Source organism: Myripristis murdjan, chromosome 22, assembly GCF_902150065.1.
Source record: "Myripristis murdjan chromosome 22, fMyrMur1.1, whole genome shotgun sequence".
NCBI lineage: Eukaryota > Metazoa > Chordata > Actinopteri > Holocentriformes > Holocentridae > Myripristis > Myripristis murdjan.
In genome coordinates, this window is record NC_044001.1 from 15,660,766 (window position 1) to 15,680,402 (window position 19,637).

At 41.4% G+C, this 19,637-nt stretch overlaps 1 protein-coding gene across 6 annotated transcripts in view; it reads left to right on the forward strand.

Annotated features, from left to right (window-relative positions):
- Nucleotides 1–19,637, forward strand: part of dcdc2c (doublecortin domain containing 2C) — an 86,973-nt gene that overhangs the window by 56,664 nt on the left and 10,672 nt on the right. For 2 of the 6 annotated variants that reach the window (XR_003927775.1, XR_003927776.1), the window contains one exon: nt 14,752–15,004. The exons of the other annotated variants lie outside the window; for them this stretch is intronic. The gene's annotated coding sequence lies outside the window, so the exon portion shown is untranslated. Of the gene's footprint in view, nt 1–14,751; nt 15,005–19,637 lie in introns of those variants that run through there. 6 annotated transcript variants of the gene reach the window in all.

Consider the following 19,637-nt stretch of genomic DNA (forward strand, 5'->3'; position numbering starts at 1 on the left):
CATATGGTCATGCTGTGCTCAGATACAGGAAAGAGCATTAGTATCTAGCTTTCTGACATAGGCTTTGATGGATGCCTCCCTCATATGGGGCTCAAGGTTGATAGACATGTGGAACACTTAGAAGATACAGCTAGTTTTTCAATTTCAGCCAGGAAATCTGAAGAACCACAAGAATACGCACTTATACAGAAAACAGACCGGTTCGATGTAAATGTGCTCTTATAGCGCAACTACATTTTTTTTTTCTAAATAGGTTAAACTGAAATTTTATGAAAGATAAAGAAAGAGTGAAGGACACCTAGTGACTATAGTATGCAAGTCAGAATGATCATACATAGCAAATGTTGGATTTTTTTCTGTGTATTATTTCAAGGAACAAACTGGTCACGTTATTTAAGTAATATCAACAACATCAGTGCTGTCTAGTGCAATAGTGATGGCAGATGGAACCCAAAACACATTACATTTTCATTATGACCAGAGCAATGTGGCACGTAGTAAGGTGCACTCTTGGTGCACCCCATTTATTCTGAATGAAGAGGTGGCTGCTGCAGTTCAATGACCTCTTATCTGATGGTGTGCCTCTGTCATTGAAGCCATCAGAGTGAAAGGATTAAGCCTGGCTTATATTGATATAAGTCCTGAATGGACCTAAACACACACACTCACACGCACACGTGTGTGCACTCAGGCACACACACAAACAGATGCACATGTGTAGGCATGCACACAATGATGAATGCGCACACACACACACACACACACACACACACACAGACACGCAAAGTGTCCTTCTGAAAAACGTTAGAAAGGCATATTAGGTCAGAGCTTTGAGGTAGGAAGATATGTTTTCATCATGTGAGCAGATGAGGAAAAAGGGAAAGTCGATAGAATAATCTCAACTAGATATTAAACAAATCAGCCTTGGCCACTGGTCCATCCCTGGATGTCAATAGTACAATGACATCACATTAAATGTGCACCAGAGAACATTTACATCAGTTGGTGGAAAAGAATTGAGCCAGTGTCTGCTCTGCTGCACTGATGGAGAGGTTAGAGGACTACCAGTATGTACTGATCACTTTTTGCAAGGATGCACTTTTTTTTTTTCAAATACAACCTTTTTTTTCCTTCTGCATGTAGGCACATATGTACATACACACACACACACACACACACACACACACACACACACACATAGACACACACAGATACAGTATGCATCAAAGCACAACCATCTCCACTGTATTGCTGCGATGTTTGACTCAGAAAAAGAGACTGTTTGTCAATATACATGGCACCATGTTTGGATTCTATCGGCGTTTCTTTAGAATACTTGACCCGAATGCCCCCCTTTTTGCTTTATCTTCAGTAAGTGTGTAAATGTGCTGACAACATGCTTTGCAATTTCCTTATATCTGACTTCCTGTGATTCTTATGGGGATTTGTTGCAGCAATCAGGGCTTGGTCCGTCTGACAATTAGATCTGATGACCTTCAGGATGCGTGCTTCTCAAGCACAATTCAGCCCACACGCATCATTCCAGCAGCACATCAAACATTTAAGCCCCCTCTAAAACCCTTTGAAAGCAATTAGAAAAATGGTGAGAAAATGATGTTATACTCAGTGTAATGATATTGTTCAGCTACAATGCTTTTACAACTGTCATTGCATGGATGAGGCCTAATAAACAGTTCAGGTTGTAAAACCACAAAACAGCAGTCTGAAGTAACAGGGCAATCATACGTCGCTGTTGATCTATCTGTTTCAGCATGCATGGTCATAGTTGCGTGAAGACCTGCCTTTGAACCTACCTGCTTTAATGTTCACTAATGCAGACTTTCATCAGATAGGACCAAATTACTTCCCCAACATGCATAATGCATTGTTATGTCTTTACACATCTAGCTCAAGATCAGGAAAATGTACTTATGTAAAGGGAAAAAAGTCAGCTCCTCCTGATGTTTTTCAGTGGCTGCAACCTATTGTTTTCCCATCCTAAAGTGATTCCTCCTCAGAAAGGGAACAGAGGTGTGCAAGCGATACTTAAGAGCTTAAAATAATACATTTGGGGTCAATCATGTGGTATTTGGATGAGAGCCTCTGTAGCATCACAGCTATATACTGTAGCAGAACCACACTGTGCTCACAGCACTGCAATTACAAATGAAAGGACACAATCCAAGGTTTCTATTGGGATGAAAAATTGTTATTGGCAGAACAGGATAGAGTGGATGCAAGGGGGGGTCAAGATATTTCAAATTTTAGTTAATCAGGTGTATAATGGTGATGGTATTGCAGGATTGTATTGCAGGGTTGATCATATCAAATTAAGAGTAAAACAATGTCATTTAAAGAATATGTGTATGATGACCTAGAACACAAATTAAGCTATTTAGCTACTTAAATAGAAACCCAAGGCTAAATTAATTTCAGACGTGATTTAACAGTTAAAGTTTTTTTTTTTTTTTTTTTTTTTTTTTTTTTTCCCCTTTCCATGGAGACTCCCTAGCTCTAGGCTGGGGGGAGCATCATGTCTGTTCTCACAGATAGGTCCCACAGGGGTTGATTGGACACTGGCCTTTTCAAAAGATGGATGCAGATTTTTTTACATGGGCTTTTTTTGGCTGGGAAAAGAGTCCAGCTGTGTGTCTCTGCAGCCACTGGCCCTGGCCACACTGAACTACTTTGAATCTGATGTTCCTGTTGGCAAAGGAAGCAACGTCTCAGCACTCATGGTTAAGAGTACATCATGTCACAACAAACTTGTGTATTTTCTTTTGCATTTTGTTGGTGAGTGTTTCATTCAAATCATTTTTTTGGTTTGTTTGTTTTTAGAATAACTGATTCATTAACAAACATTCAGTAATGTTGATTCCTCTGTGCTCTCAGCCGGTGTCAAGTTTGTGAGCCAACATGGTTGCATCCTGCATCATTTTAATTCTGTATTAGGTGTGACGTTGTGTTCCTCAGATCAGAAATGACTGCCTGATTGCCAGTGTGATGATCTTTACCGTCCAAATCATACCTATCTCTGAGAAGGATGTATTGACTCAGACAGAGCGGTGTGATGTCATGACTAATAACTCAGCGTCCTGATTTACCATCCATAATTCACTCCAGCAAGGCACTTACTGTCTTGGAATGAATTGGAATATTTAAGCAAACAGATATATGCCTTGTGGCATTTAAATAAGTAATACCTCTCCCTCCCAAGAGTCCTCACTTCTGAAAAAGAGTGCAATCCGGTATACAAGTTTGATGCACCGCTCACCAGAATGAGTGTTTTATTTTTCATGCTTTTGCCATCCATTAGCTATGTTTTTGAACCAAGTTGACACACTTAGAAATACAGTTATCCAAAATGTTCAAGTTGAACATTCATTTTCCATTCCTAGATATGCAAGGATGCGTATGGATACTGCTCATCAAAGGCGTTGCGTTTTTTCTGCAGTGCAAGTTCTTTCATGGTTAGATGCGCAGAGTATGCAGTTGGGACAACTTCTTGGAAAAGCCCATGATAGCATAATGCAACTCTGAGAAGTGTTGTTGAATGTATTCACTGAGAATGTCATGTTTGGGCCATAGTTAAAGGGTGTTGTTCGTATCGACAGAAATGAATGAGGTAGGCATTTTCTGTTATGGTGTACTCCATTCTTTCATGCATTTTTCCCCCCTCACTCTTGCGTGAGCATCCATCACCCCAGGCAATGATAATGGAGATGTGTAACTCCACAGCATGTTTCACTCAACAGACCTCTACCATACACCACACCGCCCAGGCGAGCAGGAAGATGCTTAAGGCATGGGGGGGTGGGGGGTGGAGGGGGGTTTCCACCTACTCCAAGCTCTTAAGTCACTCTTTTGCTCTGACCCATGAGTTACTCACTGAGCAAGCTCCTGCCTGGCTTTTTCAAATGCTAATGACGAGCAGTGCTGAAAGCCTCAAATTGGGGCATGCAATTCAGCCTGTGGTGTTTGGTGAGGCCCTGCTCATGTTGGAGACCGTGGTCTTTTCCCCTGTCGCCCCACCACCCCCCCTCCAGTCTTTTGTGTGCTGCGGTAATAGGCACAGATGTTCCTCTTGCCTCACACAGGGCCACTTTCCCCCTAATCGCCACCTTGTATGCGCACGGCTTGCACCTGCCCCAGCAGCTCTCTCTCCTTTTTCGTCCCTCTCTCCTCTCTCTCTCTCTCTCTCTCTCTCTCTCTCTCCAATTCTCTCCCTCTCAACCCCCCTCTCGCTCTTTCTGTTTTTTTTTTCTCTCTCCATCACTCCCCCTCCCACTGTAAGAAGGCCTTCTCTGATGCCCCCCAAATTTCAGACGCTACTTCTCAGGCGCCTGATTGTTTAAACATTGAATTGTGGACAGAGGGAGAAAGGGAAGACAAGAACGGGATGGATGGAGGGTATAAAAAGAAGCGGGGGTATTTTTTGTGATTTGGGAATGGGTTAAAAAAGGAGATGGGCAAGGCTCTCCCCACTCCAGCTGGAGAGAATTTGGAACATAATACCCTTGTAGCAGCTCAGCCAAACCTCAATGCTGATGGTGCATTTAGTCTGACTCCCTCTATGGGGCTAGTGGATTGAGGTGCGAAGGGGGGAGTTGTAGGCAGGCTTAGAAATTGGACCGAAGTGCAGTTTGCTTCATGGCCCCTGTGGTGTAGTGTGATTTACCGTCATCTTCAAATGGTGCTTTCAAACTGAGTGTGGAAATGTGTCAAAATTTGGTCTCCATAGGGACTTGGAGAAAAAAAATCATATTCCTCTTGCTGGTGTTTTTCCACAAAAATAAATTTGATAACTATCTTAATCACCTTGAAATGAAACCACCACAGGTGCCAGTGATGTCTAATGACACATTTGCTCTGAGTTATGTTTGAATTCATGCTTAGGAAGGGTGCGATAACATTATGTTAATAAGATCAAGACGGACCTTTTTTTTTTGTGTTGTAGTGTTTCAGGATATCACATCACGTTATTCTTTCACTCCTCATTCTTCCCCTTCGTGTCCACTTTCTGGTTCCAGCAATGAAGCTCTTCTCAAAGGGGCGGGTTTACATTCACAGCCCTGCCTAGATATAGTAAAATGTGTACGCTACACTGACTGGTAGATGTTGCCATCAGTCTGTATGAAGGACCCCTGGATCTCTCCCCAGTTTGCTAGATGGCAGTATTACTGTTGAAGAAGAAGAGTTGAGCAGCCAAGGATTAAATCAATGACTTCTCTTTTGTGGCTTAGTATAGTGTGCATAAGCCTCATATAGCAGTTTGGGGAGAGAGGCTTCAAGGAAGAGCCAGCCTGGGGCCAAATAATTGATCATTACTGTGCATGGCACCATAGCAGAACCAAGAAATTTTCAAATCAATGTGGTTTCTCCGTCCTTTCAACACATATCCATTTAATGAAATATTCAGCCTGTGTCAAGTTGAGGAAGTGCTGATTGCTTAGAGGTGAGTGGGAGAGAGAGTAAGAGTCTTATTTTTTGTTGCAATCTTCTGTGTGGTTCCACTGACACTTTAGTGATGTATTTTGACAGTTTTATGGTTCAGCAGAGACCTCTTTATTGCTTTTCTTCACTGAGTGCATCATACTGTAATCATAACTAAACCACGACCTTGGCCTAGCATGGGTGGGAACGGAGGCTGTGCTTGACGCAACACAACAAGAGGTGAGAGTCTGAGCTCAATGATTTGGTTTGTCACATACATGCGCAGCCTTCTCATATTTGCTTCAAGGCCTCAAGACACCTTGAGCCTAACTTCCTTGATTTTTATCGCAGCACAGAGATGAGTGTTTATCACAAAGCTGCTAGCTCAGGGAAGAGCATGCCTGTTTTTTTTGTTTGTTTGTTTGTTTGTTTTTTTTGTTTTTGTTTTTGTTTTTGTTTTTTTAAACCTTTATTTACCCTGGATAGGATGCTGGGCATGTACGCTTTTTTTTTTTTTTTTAGCAATGCCCTGCTGCACATTCACCCATCTAAACATCAACACGCGCGAGCTGGCCAGTACAACCACAGCCTCCACTGGAGCAGCTGGTTGAGGGTTAGGTGCCTTGATCAAGGGCACATCAGCTGTGGGTATTGATGGAGGGAAGTGCACCCTTCATCCAGTCACCCAACCTACATTTCCCTGCCAGTCTCAAGCTCGCTTCTTTAACCTTTAGGCCATGGCTTCCTCCATTATTTTTCACCTTATAATGCTTCAACTTTCATTGTGTAATATCTGTGGACTTTCATGGAACTCCCGCCAAAACAGCAGCATCTGACAAGTCATGAGAGAGCAGTCCTGGACTTGATACACATACTATACAGTGTTGAGTACTTCTCTCTCTCTCTCTCTCTCTCTCTCTCTCTCTCTCTCTCACACACACACACACACACACACACACATGCTACGCCCAGCACATTCAATTCAGTATGATTATTCAGCCTATCGTCAGCTGTTTGATTGCTTCTCTCAAAGGGCAAAGCCCTGCAGTAGCTTGTATGCAGGATAATTAGTGCTGCGATTGTACTCAATAACCGTGGGTACTTGTCTGCAAGGGCCCATCGGCCGCTTTGGTCAGTTTGACTTGATGTACAGCAAAGGAACCTACACTCAGTAAGTCAATCAAGCGATTTATTGCAGGTTACAAGGGTTTTGATGATATATTTATGCAGCATGTGTATGACAAGACTGCTGATACTGTTACACCAATAACAGCCGCACCTTCCATCTGCTGAATAGTCTAATTCATATTCTGCAGAGGCCAGAAACTTCCAAGGTTGCAACACATAGCATTGCCATATGATCAATTTTCAAATGCTCAGTTAATTAAATTTACCTCTCTCACATCATGTCAGAGTTTAATTGCAGCTGATTATTTGGGATTGCACTGTAAAGAGAGTGCAAAGCACTGCATCATTTTGAATTCATACATTTTTAGTTAAGGATTTTGGAGGCTTTCAATGCAAGGTGTACAGAAAACAGAAAGAGTTTCTTTGTACTCACTGTCACTTGCCACTTTAGATATCTATTGATCATGTTTTAACTAGTTAAGTTCACTACATGCAAGATGTGTGACTCTCTGGAAGAAAGATTTATGTGCTTTAAGCTGCAATTTATTTGTATGATGAGATTTTCACATTCCTACAGTGTGGCAAAGTAGTGTTTGATGGTGATAGATTTTCATATTGATCCCCCTTGATTCATGAAACATTTTAGAGATATTTCAATACTTCATATCTCATAAAACATGTTTAATGTTGATATTCCAGTGCGTTTTTAAAGACCCTATCTTTAATGTTGGATTAACCAAAGAAGAGAACACTGAGAACTAGAGACTTTTTCTGTTTTTGTGAGATTTTGTTTACGTTTGCATTATTTGTTGGGCTTGCTGACAAAAGCTTGGTTTTTATCTGGGAGCGATATCCTTTGAGGATCAAATTAAATTCTGTATTCAGTTCACTCATATAAATTCTAGATTAAGGCTTTAAGATGATATGTTTTATCCACTGCAGGAACCTAATAGAAAATAAAGAGCACCTACAGGTTAGATACATCAGAGCAGAGTGTCCACTTTGGTTCACAGGGATGGAATTTGCATTGCGTGATTAGGTGATCGACATATTTCTTTGGCATCCTTGTGTCAGACAGCACATTTGCAAAGTCTTTGCCAGCCTTAATGAATATTGAGTGTTCTATCTCTTTTGCCTTCCAATTAATGAATAGATGTTGGTAATTATTTGACCAATGCCTCTTTCTCATGACATGTCCCATATCCATCACTAAGTTAAAAATAAATTAAAATCAATACAGCCGGCAGACTCTTAGGACAGTGTCAGTGTTTCCTATGGAGGGACTCATGCAGGTCTGAATAACAACTATTGATCCTCCTTGAGGAATATTCTCTTTTATCACCACCTCCTCCACACACACACACACACACACACACACGCACACACACACAAGATAAGTATTTCTTTTCCCTCTTTCCTCGTAGCTACATTGGCAGCTGCTGACAAAACCTCTTCTTGGTTGTTCTTATCACCCTATCCCATGATAAAGAATGCAAAAAGATTGGGAAGACATCGGAAAATCGAAAACAAAAAAAGCCGAGCTGTTGCCGATAAAAGCTGGCACAGTTGTGATTTATATTTCGAATGACTCCCTTTCCCTCTGTCCCCTGTGTAGTAGGTGGCCATTGTGTAAACAGCTCCTTGAAAAACAAATGGCTCCCTAAATCGTTGTAAAGAGCTGTGGCAGCTCGATCCAAGCGGAGGCCCACGGAGAGAGGGGACGGGAGATAACGTGTGTCAGCAAACATTGACTGGGCTTTATCACAATGAGGTTTCTGTGTTGGAGGAACTAACAGGCTGGCCGGCTAATCGTCCTCTGCAGAGAGCACACATTCCTACAGGTCAGGGCTCAGGGTTGCATGTCTGCGTGTGTGTGTGTGTGTGTGTGTGTGTGTGTGTGTGTGTGTGTGTGTTGGGTGTGTAAAAGGAGGTTTGGTATGTTTATGTCCAGGACGACTTGTCGACTCAGAGGTAAAGCTGCAATTTTGTCTCCTTTCTCTCTCTCCCCCCCTCCCTCACTCTCTCTCTCTCTCACACACACACACACACACACACACACACACACACACAGACAGACACACACACACACATTACGCCCCCCTCCTGTCTGTACACCGCAGGCTAACTTTGTATGCTGTGACCTGAGATAAGCCCAATAGAAAAGCAGTGTTTGCAGTTATAACTGTGATGACTATTTGTTTACCCTTATCTAAACTGCGTGATAAATCACGGACGAAAAGTAACATCTGGCGTGGTAGGAGTCACAGAGGAGGACCGCTTTTTGCTAAAGGGTCACTCCCAGCTGCCGGGGACAGGGTGAGACTTTACTGCTCAAGGACAGACTGGGGAATTAAGTTTCACACAGGCATGAAGGGGTTTACTCTTTTAACAAATGACATCCGAGGAGGAGGCACACTAAAAGCACTCAGGGTGATTCCGCTTCAGCTGTGAGGTTAGCCTGGAGGCATCTTTTCATCTCTGTTCATGACTCTGGAGTTTTCCCCCTTGTGTCTCTTTAAGTGTTTTCTGTTCTTTCAGGGCACCAGTTCTGAACTGTTTCACTCCTCAGTGCAACAGCACCCGGTTTGTCTCCCCAACTAGTCTGCTTTCACATCCAATTAACTGCAGTTGCAATGTCTAGCCAACAGATGTCAGCCTTTCTAGATAATTTCTCTCACCTCTCAGTTTTGAAAAGGCAGTGCTGTCTGCAGTGCATCATGTGCCAAGTGTTCATGTCTACACAGTAAAATGCAGGAAGAGTTAGAATTAGCAATGCAGAGGACCTGCTCCTCCACAGGTTTACTTTAATATACATCATGCATATTAATGGGATTCTTCATCGATCTCCGTTGGGAAATTCTCTTTTTGCTTCCCTGTTCAGGGGAGGTCAGAGTGCAGGGTCAGTTACAGAATAAACTCAGACACAGCAAAAAATATCCATCTTAACAAGTCTCATGTTGAGTTTAAAAAAAAAAAAAAAAAAAAATCTGGGAACAAGTATGTAAACAAGACAGAATAAGGCAGATGAACACACAAGTCTCAAGAAAATAATGCTTGATTCAAGAAAATTGTGGAAAGAAGTTGCTTAGCGTTGGAAACAACTGTGATTATCTCATCCAAATAGCAGTTTTTTTCATATGTTCTAAGAAAAACATGATTTGAAGACTGAATATGAGACTAAATTACTTCTAAAGATGGCTTTTTTTTTTTTTGCAATGCAGGGTTTTGTTGACAAAGGACTCTAAACCCTGGTAATTTGTTTGAAAATTAATCTCGCTCCTAACTTTCTACAGCAATTGTACAATGAATTAAAAATTAATTGCAATCATTGACGGTGAGTGTAAACCGTGTCATAAGCACGTCTGTGTTTCCTTACAATGGGTCAACACTCACACATCCTTAAAACATTGCTATCCACTTTTGAATTGTATAATGCCAAGCGTTTAATCCTGTTTAGCTGCCGGCCTTGGATAATTCCCAGGGAATCACTGCTATCCTTATCATATTTATCCAGTGATGACAGATTAAGGGGTGTTAAATGCACTTCACATAGTAGACACGTTTGGGCCAATGAGGTTCAGGGGGGAGGGATTCAGCAGAGTTTTTTTTTTTTTTTTTTTTTTTTTTTTTTTTAAATTCTTTTTTAAAGATGAATGAAAAACACACTCTTTGAATTTGCTGTATACTGCAAACAGGATGTGTTGTTTTTTTTCTGGGCAATAACTCTCAAACTGAACTCTGAAATTATTTTAGCAACAATGCACACACGGATAGATTCATGCTGTGCAGAGACACCCTGCCTGCCGTTGCGTTGCATACTGAGCTGTTTATTTTTCAAAGCTCTCCGGGAAATTTGCTGTTCACAAACTTTACCTTTTTGGCGCGGAGATATCATATAGCGCGTTACCATGCACATGCTTCAGGTGTTTGCATGGCAGCTGTTGGTTTCCTTATGTGCGCTTTGAGGTTTCCAACGTTTTTTTTTTTTTTTTTTTTTTTTTTTTTGTGCATTGGAAGAGCAAGGAGTTGTGTGCTTGTGTTGTGCTTTTTTTTTTCTTCTTTTCTCCCTGATTTCTATGGAAAAGCTGCTGTGATAATGCTCATGAGAACGCATACACACACAATCACACACACACACACAAACACAAACAGTGCCTTGCAAGTAGCTGAGAGGGCTGAGTGTGTCTGTTCCTTCCAGGCAGGGGCTTGTCTGAGAATCTAAGAGGCAGGCATCGAGGCACAAGGTGGAGACCTCTTCAGATCTGGCTGCTATTAACAGTCTTGTGATCTGCTCATGTTTACCTACTCTCACAACACTGGTACTTGGGGCTGTGTGGAACATGGGACGCGGGGCCCTACCTCTTTGAAGTGAAGTTGATCCCTCAGACTACGCTCTTGGTAATTGCACCTTCTCTCTCTCTCTCCCATCTCTCTCTCCCTTCTTGTCTCTCCTTCCCTCTCTCACTGAGATGAGATTTGGAGGATGCAGATGGGGAGCTTCCATTGTGATCCTGTGCCTCCTCACATCTCTGCTCTGATTGAAAGTAAATAGTAAAGGGGAAAAAAGACAAAGAAAAAAAGAATAATATCTAAAACAGTTTTACTTTTTTTATTTTTTTTTTTTAGCTTTTGGCATAAAGAGCACTTTGAACCTTTAGCGCTCTTAGTTACAGTTACACATCTGAGGCATCTTCATATGAGAGAGCCAATCAGCTTTGTTTATGGTGTTTACATGCTGTTCCATCTCTGTCTTGCTCTCTCTCTTTCTCTCTTTGCAAAGATAAAAAAAACAAACAAAAAAAACATGTCTTTTCCTTTATAACTCACTCTATCAGATTTATATTATCATAATTGAAAAGTGGAAGCACAGCAATGTGAACAGACGGAGCATAAAATGTCCATGTTAATCACCAGATGACAAAACATGCCATTTGTTTGTGCACTTACTCCCTGTCGATAAAGTAGCTGTAATGACACTTGATGTGAATTAGTTTCTTTTTTTTTTTTTTTTTTTTTTTTTGCCTTTCAGTTATGGTTAATCCATCCACTGTCGGTGACATGCGCTGTGTTCAGTGGCATACGGAGAGGAACACCTGTGTGTTATAGTAATTACTTTGATTATACCTACCACGGGGTATTACAGCAGTCTGCAGAGAGCGCCCCTTTTAAACCTGCAGTGAATTTCAATTCTAACTGAAAACAAGGGAAAAAATTGTTTTCAGGAATATTCAATCATCAGACAGATATTCATATGGTAGCATGCTGTGAGTGCTTGTGTGTGTGTGCCTGTGTGCGTCTGTGTGTGTGTGTGTGTGTGTGTGTGTGTGTGTGTGTGTGTGTGTGTGTGTGTGTGTGTGTGTGTGTGAATAATAAGCAACAGGGATGCATATTGGACTGTGCAGGGTTCACACTCCCTTTGCTTTTGATCAGTTTGCCGTGATGGGTACTGGTCTGAATCCAGACATGTGACAGTCCAGGGGGCCTCGTTGGTGAAGCCTGCTCTCCCATAAGATGCCAGGTGCCTGATTCGGAACAAATGCTCACAAACAGAAACACAAACACACCAGAGGGACCCTGTGTGTGTTATATATGTGTATGCGTGTGTGTATTCCGCTCTTTTTGCGAGGAGAGGGTTAAGGGTGGCAGGTTCTGAGCTGCGCTGAGGTAGAACGAGCAGCCATGGGCATCTCCCGGTTCATGACGCTAGTCAGAAAACTGACAAGCCAAAGCTGCTTTTTATTCTTCAGCTACAATGTAAATGGGGCTCCCTCCCGTCCCTCATGCAAACACTCCAGCCCTGCTAAATGTACACACAATGTTTTGGATTCTCTCTCTCTCACTCTCTGTCTCTCTTTCTTTCTCTTTCTTTCCCTGCCTCCTCACCTCTCTCTCTCTCTTCCCATCTGTCTCTAGTTGTCTTTGTCTCTCTCCCTCCTTTTCTCTCTCTCTCTCCTCTCTCCCTCTCTCCCTCTCTCTCTCTATTGCTCCCTCTTGTCTAGTTAGAGGGCAGATATACCTTTCTTGCCAGACAGGAGAAACCTATACTTTATCACTGCCACATATGGGGAATGGTATTTTCTCCCAAAGGGAAAACTGGCATGCAATTACAATGTTCTAGCTGCCCCAAACCTCCTTCACAAAATATATAGCATCCTGTTTTTGACTCGCATGAGTTTATGATCTCTTACATGGCACCACAGTGTTGCGTGTCTACCCCACTTGTTTCCTTTATGTTTCTTTATGGTTGATGCACCCAGCTGAGTATAGGACACACGGACACTTTAGACTGACCTGCAATGCCAGAGCAGGGTTGTTATTTTTTGACAAAAGGCAGTCACTCCTCAAAAAATATTTTAAATATTTTCAAGCATTTGAAATGTTTAAATGTGTGTCTTGAGTGTTTCATGAAAGTCTGAACAGCTGCGTTTCCAGGATTAGAAGGACTAGAAGTAAATTTAGGTTTACTTCTAAACAGCACCCGACCACACTTTTACTTTTAGTTTGATGTGTGCTTTATCCACATAAATATTCTCACAGAGATAGCGAAAACACACCTGTGATTAGTTGGAGTAAATTGCAGACAAATAAATTGAATGAGCAAATGCACAAAATTACAGATGACAGCACTTTGAGATGTCTGGAAGCAGTTTGTGAACCCTGGTAAACTGCGGCAGTGTGCCCGTCATACAAGCCAGCTCAGTGCTAAAATGGGACAGATGTTGAGGGTTAGAGAGGCCCCTGTGGGATATTGAGAGTGATAGTTTGGCAGCGACTGCAGGACAATAAAGGGAGGAGACAGAGAGGCCAGGATTCTCCTTTCACTACACCTGACCCGATCCTGCCCTGGAACCTGTTCAACTTTATCTGAAATGAAAGAGGGAAGAGAAGCCGCCCTTTGTCGTGCCCAGCATTCATTCATTCATGTTTACATTCAGAGCGAGGATGCCCGGTGTGCCTGCTTTGTGTGTGAGAGAGCGGAGAGAAATGATGCCTGCGAATGTTGTCTAAACCAAGGAGGAATATGGGTTTCAAACATTAAAGAGACGCTTGCGTAAAATAACATCGCCTCGAAAAGGTGGGAGAGCTTCAAAGTGAGCAGACATAAAAGTGCATTCTGAAATGTCCAGTTATCAATACCGGATTCATTGAGAGATTGGATCAATAGCCATCCTCTTGCATTTCAGGACGTGTCTTTGAAGTAAGCAGTGGGGTTACAGTAGGCCTATGGTATATTTTATTTTCCTTGAATTGGTGCTCCGCAGACTTTATAGACCAAGTATCAAACTTCACAGCTTTTTATATTCCCAACAGTCCTCCAAGCATACCTAATAAATGCAACATCAGTTACATCGGTTTGAATCTCTCAGTTTAAGCTTCACTCTCAAGTTTCCATAAATTCATAGTAATAGAACTGGATGTGCTTGGTTTTATAGATGTATAACTTTTCTTTTTCAGAATAAAAAATAAAAGGCACATCCTGCTCCCTGGAAAGGAAAGCACTATTTTGCCAGATTCGTATTCATGTTATCGCCGGATGTTGCATAATTGTAGGTTTCAGCTGCCAGAGAATGCCAAACCCTCCATGGGTTTTACATTTCATGAGAGCTTACATACGCTATGTTTCTTCAAGTGGAAAATTGTTTTCTGCATGATACCAACAGGTGGACTCATTTGAGAGTCAGTATAATTGTGGCAGTCCTTCCTTTCAGCAATCAGCAATATTTATCATTTACATATTATCCCGAGACACTCATACGCTTATTGTTTTACCCACTGAAAACCCAACAAGCTCAAGTAAAATGTTAGTATTTAGGACTGGGGTCACTGACATGGCTTGTGCCTTCGTCCTGAAATGAAATCATAAATCTTTTAGAAACTTTCTGGACCGGGCTCAATTTGAGACTGTGAAACTGAAGCCCAAATGTAAATTGTAGCTTCAGATGAACATAACATCTAATAGGACTGTGAATTTTAAACATTTTTTCTCAGTATGACTGCTCTTCATTTATTAGTCATTAAATGTGCTCTGCCTGTTGTTTTCTCATGTATTGATGTATCTCATGTATGATGTATCGAATGTAAAAAATAAATGTCTTTTTTCATCTTAGTACTCCACTTGTTGCTAAAGATAATTATATACAATTATTTATATTTTATTCATTCCATTTCTCATTCTTCTCATTGTTACAGTAGAGTGACCTTAACTCACAAGCCACAGGAGCACTGACTGGATTCAATCCGTGATCACCAGCCTCCACATATGTTGCCCAAGTGCTGTGGGACTCATTTAATTGTAATTATTTTATTAGCCTATACATTAAACAGTGACTGTGTCAGTCTTTGTGGCAGTCATTGTTTTACATACAGTGGCCTTAACTGACTGTGATGCACTGACACACTTTGAAAAGGGTTGTACAAATGTATTTATTTATTTACTTATATAGTTTTAGTTTTAGTTTAATCATTATCTGCAGCTAGCAAAATATGTGACCATTACCATTCTGATCAATAACCCTGATTATTCCATCATTGCTTTCATTTGCATGCAGTTGTCTCTCCAATTTGGAACTTGCTGTGCTCAGTTCTCCATAAGATCTAACCAAATCATTGATACACACAGCTAAGTTACAAATCACGAGCAGTGAGGAGGAGAGATAATAGAATATGCTAATAGAATATAGCTCACAGGGCCATATAGCACACTTTAAGTGGATTTTTATTTAATTTAAATTAAGTATCCCAGTTTAATGCAAACAAATGAAGTACTTCTTCTAACACCAACCCACTGCTATCCACTGACAGTTTGACCCAGTGGACTGAATAGGGGAGTAACTCATTATGGCACAGGAGATATTGTGTTGAATTGGGTATTTTGAAGTAGGAATGGACAATATATTGATACTATACTGATATTGTGATATGAGACAAAACATCATCTGGGATTTTGGTTATTGTAATATCATGATGTGGTATACTGTATTTCCCCAATTAATCGCCCGGGCGTTTAATACGCAAAATCAACTTGGACCCCGGGCGTTTAAAAGAACCAGGCGGCTATTCACTACAGGCCTTTATTTATTTTTGCACAGACCTGCACCAGGCCATTATTGTGATGACAGTTACTGTCCAACATATTTATAGTTGGTCGATTTAAGATAACGGTACACCCTTTTTTCTAACGTTAGCTAGCTCTCTTATTTTGACAGAAAACGGAAGTGCCGCACAGTTATTGTGCGGCTAACTGTTTACTTCTGCAAAAATAAGGTGAATAGCCTTATTTTGGGTTTACTTCAATATAATGCAAATAATCGCCCCGGCGGTTATTCGGGTGGGCGTTTAATACGCAAAATGGGTGCAGACCCCAGGCATTTATATATTTGTATATTGTATATGTATATTTTGATGCAATGAATGTATTATAATTTAACTGCATTATAATTGTATCACAATTTAATTTATTTATCTCATGATTTTATGTAATTTGACTTAATAACACAATTTTAAAAAATAAATCATGATTTGTAACCAAATCAATTCCCCCCCATCCCTAATAAATATTTTTTTTGAAACAATATCGTCATCGAGGTATTCAGTCAAAAATATCGTGATAACTGATTATCACAATATTTGAAGGAAATATTCCTGGAAAATAGTTTTGCAAATAACACCTTCATGATGGACAAACTTAATACATTAAAAGACAATAGCTTTAACCTACAGCATAGCCTAATGTAAGGGACTGGCTCTGCTGTGAAGGACCTGCCCTGCTAAGTGTTATTGTGCTGGTCTGGACAGCCAGGGGTCAAGTTTCCCTGCTCGTTTCCACCATCCCTGTCTTCCAAACCCAACGGCTTGCAGATGTTGAGGAGGGCTAAAGGTTGGCTCGGGGCATTTTAGTTCACCGCTCTTTGTTGTCTACCTCTCACTTTGTGGACCAAACCTCTCTGGCCTGGCCTCCCAGGTCAGCCACAACATTGACTCTCTCCGCAGCTTGTCAACGTGTCAGGGTGCATGCAGGCGTGCTGGAGAGGAAGGAAGGACTGAGGCGAGGAGGGAGACACATGAAAGGCATGCTTGTGAAGATGGTGGTTGAAGATGGCCCTCTAAGACATTGTTCACATTATGCTGTGCCTGGAGAAAAAAGGCAGTCCAGTGGAAATGAAATGAACCCCCCGGACCTGCTGTCATGTGACATCTTTGTTTTACAACCTTGTGATCTGGCCCATATGTAGCCTAAACCTATTTCAGAGTCACATGAAGCAAGAGTCAAAATGCTCACCTTGTGTTATCTGTTTTTGGTCATTGCTTTGGCTTGAAAGTATCATACTATAAATACTTGCCATGGATCAGTGTGTAAGTGTCCCCCCGGCAACTGTGTTAACGCTGCATTTTATTGCAGGCCTGGCATAATCCTCTCATGTCTAACCAGACACATTAAGACTGTTTTCACATCAAGTCCTGTCGTTCTGCTTCAGACGCAAACATATTCAGCGTCACATCACATTAGATCAGCGAACACAAGAAATACCACACATTAAAAAACATTCCTTTTTTTTTAAACAGTTTTTCTTCCAGTGGGCTTAAGAATGGCTTTGAATCTTGTAACATTCAAAGAGGATTTCCATTGCAGGGAAGCCAGCGAGCATTTTGAATGGGTCTGTGTAAACTCGCACTACAATGCCTTCTGAGGGTAAGGGCCGTCTCCTTCACACCGCAGTACAGCACACAGATGCCGTCCTGACCGGTAGGGACAGATGTGCTGGTGGAAGTAACAAACGTGTCCCCTCTTTCCATTCCAGTTCAAGTCGCTGTCCAAACAGGATTAGTGCCAGCTTAGAGGTGTCAAAGCAATTACAGCGATGACATCAGCATGGTTTGGGGGTACAGCTGATGGAGTGTAAATGTCCGCAGAGATGACCGCCTATTTGCTCTCAGTTGTCACCGCCCACTGTCCGCTTCCATCTGCTCCTCGTCTGACGTATTGGCTTGGACGTTTTTTTGACAAAAGATGCACTGGTCCAATTGACCCAGTAACTTGAGCTAGTGGTAGGTGACAGATTGCTGACGGTTATCAACACCCTCATTCGGCACCAGCTGATATCATTCATTTTTATTTTTAGTTTAGCAGTTTTGTGTCTATGCTGTGAGCAGTTTTATCTGATTAAACAGATACTGAAAAACTGACATTCGATAGAAGGCAAAGGATTGTGATATTATATTATGTAACTGTAGTCAAATAATAAAAAATAAATGATGCATATAGTTTTTTTTTCCAGCATTTATTATTTATTTATTGTACTTGTTAAAGTTGTACTAGTCAATAGGGCTCAATCGAAGTGACGAGCAGTTAGACAATTACCTTGGAATGAGCATGGGATTTGATATTCTCAAGGATATTTTCAACTCGACCGACAAAAAATAAATAAAATAAGACAGTTTGGTATAGTCTACATGGTTTTCATCATCAACCTGACTCACTGATAAATGATGAGCTTATTCCATGGTTTTTGTCAGTTGGGTCCTTATGGTCCTCATTTCAATCACCCCTCCATTTTGCATAGTGCACCTTTAAGACCGCTTAATTTTTTAACTCATAAAATCAAGACCACATATTTAACTCAGTTGTAACAGCAGATCTGTCTTGTGGATAGTGGGCTGTACATTACACGAACACACCTCTTGTGTTGTATTGAAGAACTGAGGCATTCTTTGATATATTCTGTGGGGGAAGTAAGTTCATCAGTTGATGAAAAGTGAATTGATGAAAAAATGTACCTTGAGTGTCCTGGAAAAATACATCCATAAGCCACTTACGTAGATAAGCTAAGTGGCAAACCTTACTCACTCCTTTTAATATGCCTCACTGGTGCTCAGAGAGAGGGAAAGCAGTACAGATATGACGTACCCTCTTGCTCCCCCTCATTAATCTTAATAAAACAATTGACCCCTGAATAGCTTATCCCTGCCCTGGACCATTAGGCTGCATGACCGAGGCTTTAAATATTAAGCAGGCTTTGTAAAATTTGATAAAATGTTTAGTAAATGGCATAAGGCACAGTATGTTCATGGGCTTTTTCCCTTCGCCTTGTGTTGTAAATGATAGATATGTTTTTATGAGGCAGAATGCTGTTTTAAGCAACATAGTGGAATTGATATTTGCCTGTAGCTTGCATGATTTAAGATGGCAGATACATGCAAGCCCATTAGGCTTTTACCTCCCCTACCTTTCACAACTAACTACTTTGACATAATCTTGCAGTGGATTTTCATGATTTAAAAGGACAGTGACCACAAGAGCTTCAGTCAGTGCCTTCAAGGGTACTGTGCCATTTCTCGTCTGTGCTGCGCTGCTTTTGCCCCTTTGCCCCTTCAGACTGTGGCAATGGAGCACACTACACCGCACAATATACAGTAATTTGTCTCTGATTAAAATTTCTGCTGAGCTTTGAAGCTCATGCTAGCGTTCTGTGTTGAAGTGGTCTTCCTCGTCTGGTAAAAATTGAAAGCCTTTTCATCTCAGAGGGCTTAAGAGGTCAAAGTAACACCAAATAACCCTCCCTGTTGTGTTTCTTTCTTTTTTTTTTTCCCTCAGAAGCTTGTAACAAACTGCACCTTTGTCGGACGCGGCCTCTGTCAGGCCGGGGCTGGGGAGGGGACTGCCCTCGGGTTCAGGCTTTGGAGACCCTGTCAGCTTCAAAATGGGGTCTGCTTTATTTCACCCCCTGACCTCAGGCCCAAAAAGAGCCACACAGGAAAAACAGAGATATATGATACATCAAGACCCTGGTGAAACTCCAGGGCTGGGAGATGAGGAAGCAGCTCAAACTGCAGAGTGAGCAGAAAATGAAGGAGCTTATTGTGGGGGGATTTTAACACCACAATCCCTATTTTGGAGTGAATCAAGGTTCCTATATTGTGTAACAGAAGCCCAGTAGTTTTATCCATTGATAGCAGTTTTATTGCTGCTTACTTTAGCAAGGATGAGAAGGAAATAATTTTGTGTACCTCATGTGGAGGCGGGAGGTGGTCTGTTGCCAGCTTTACATCCAATTTACACCTTCCTCACTTCCATGTTC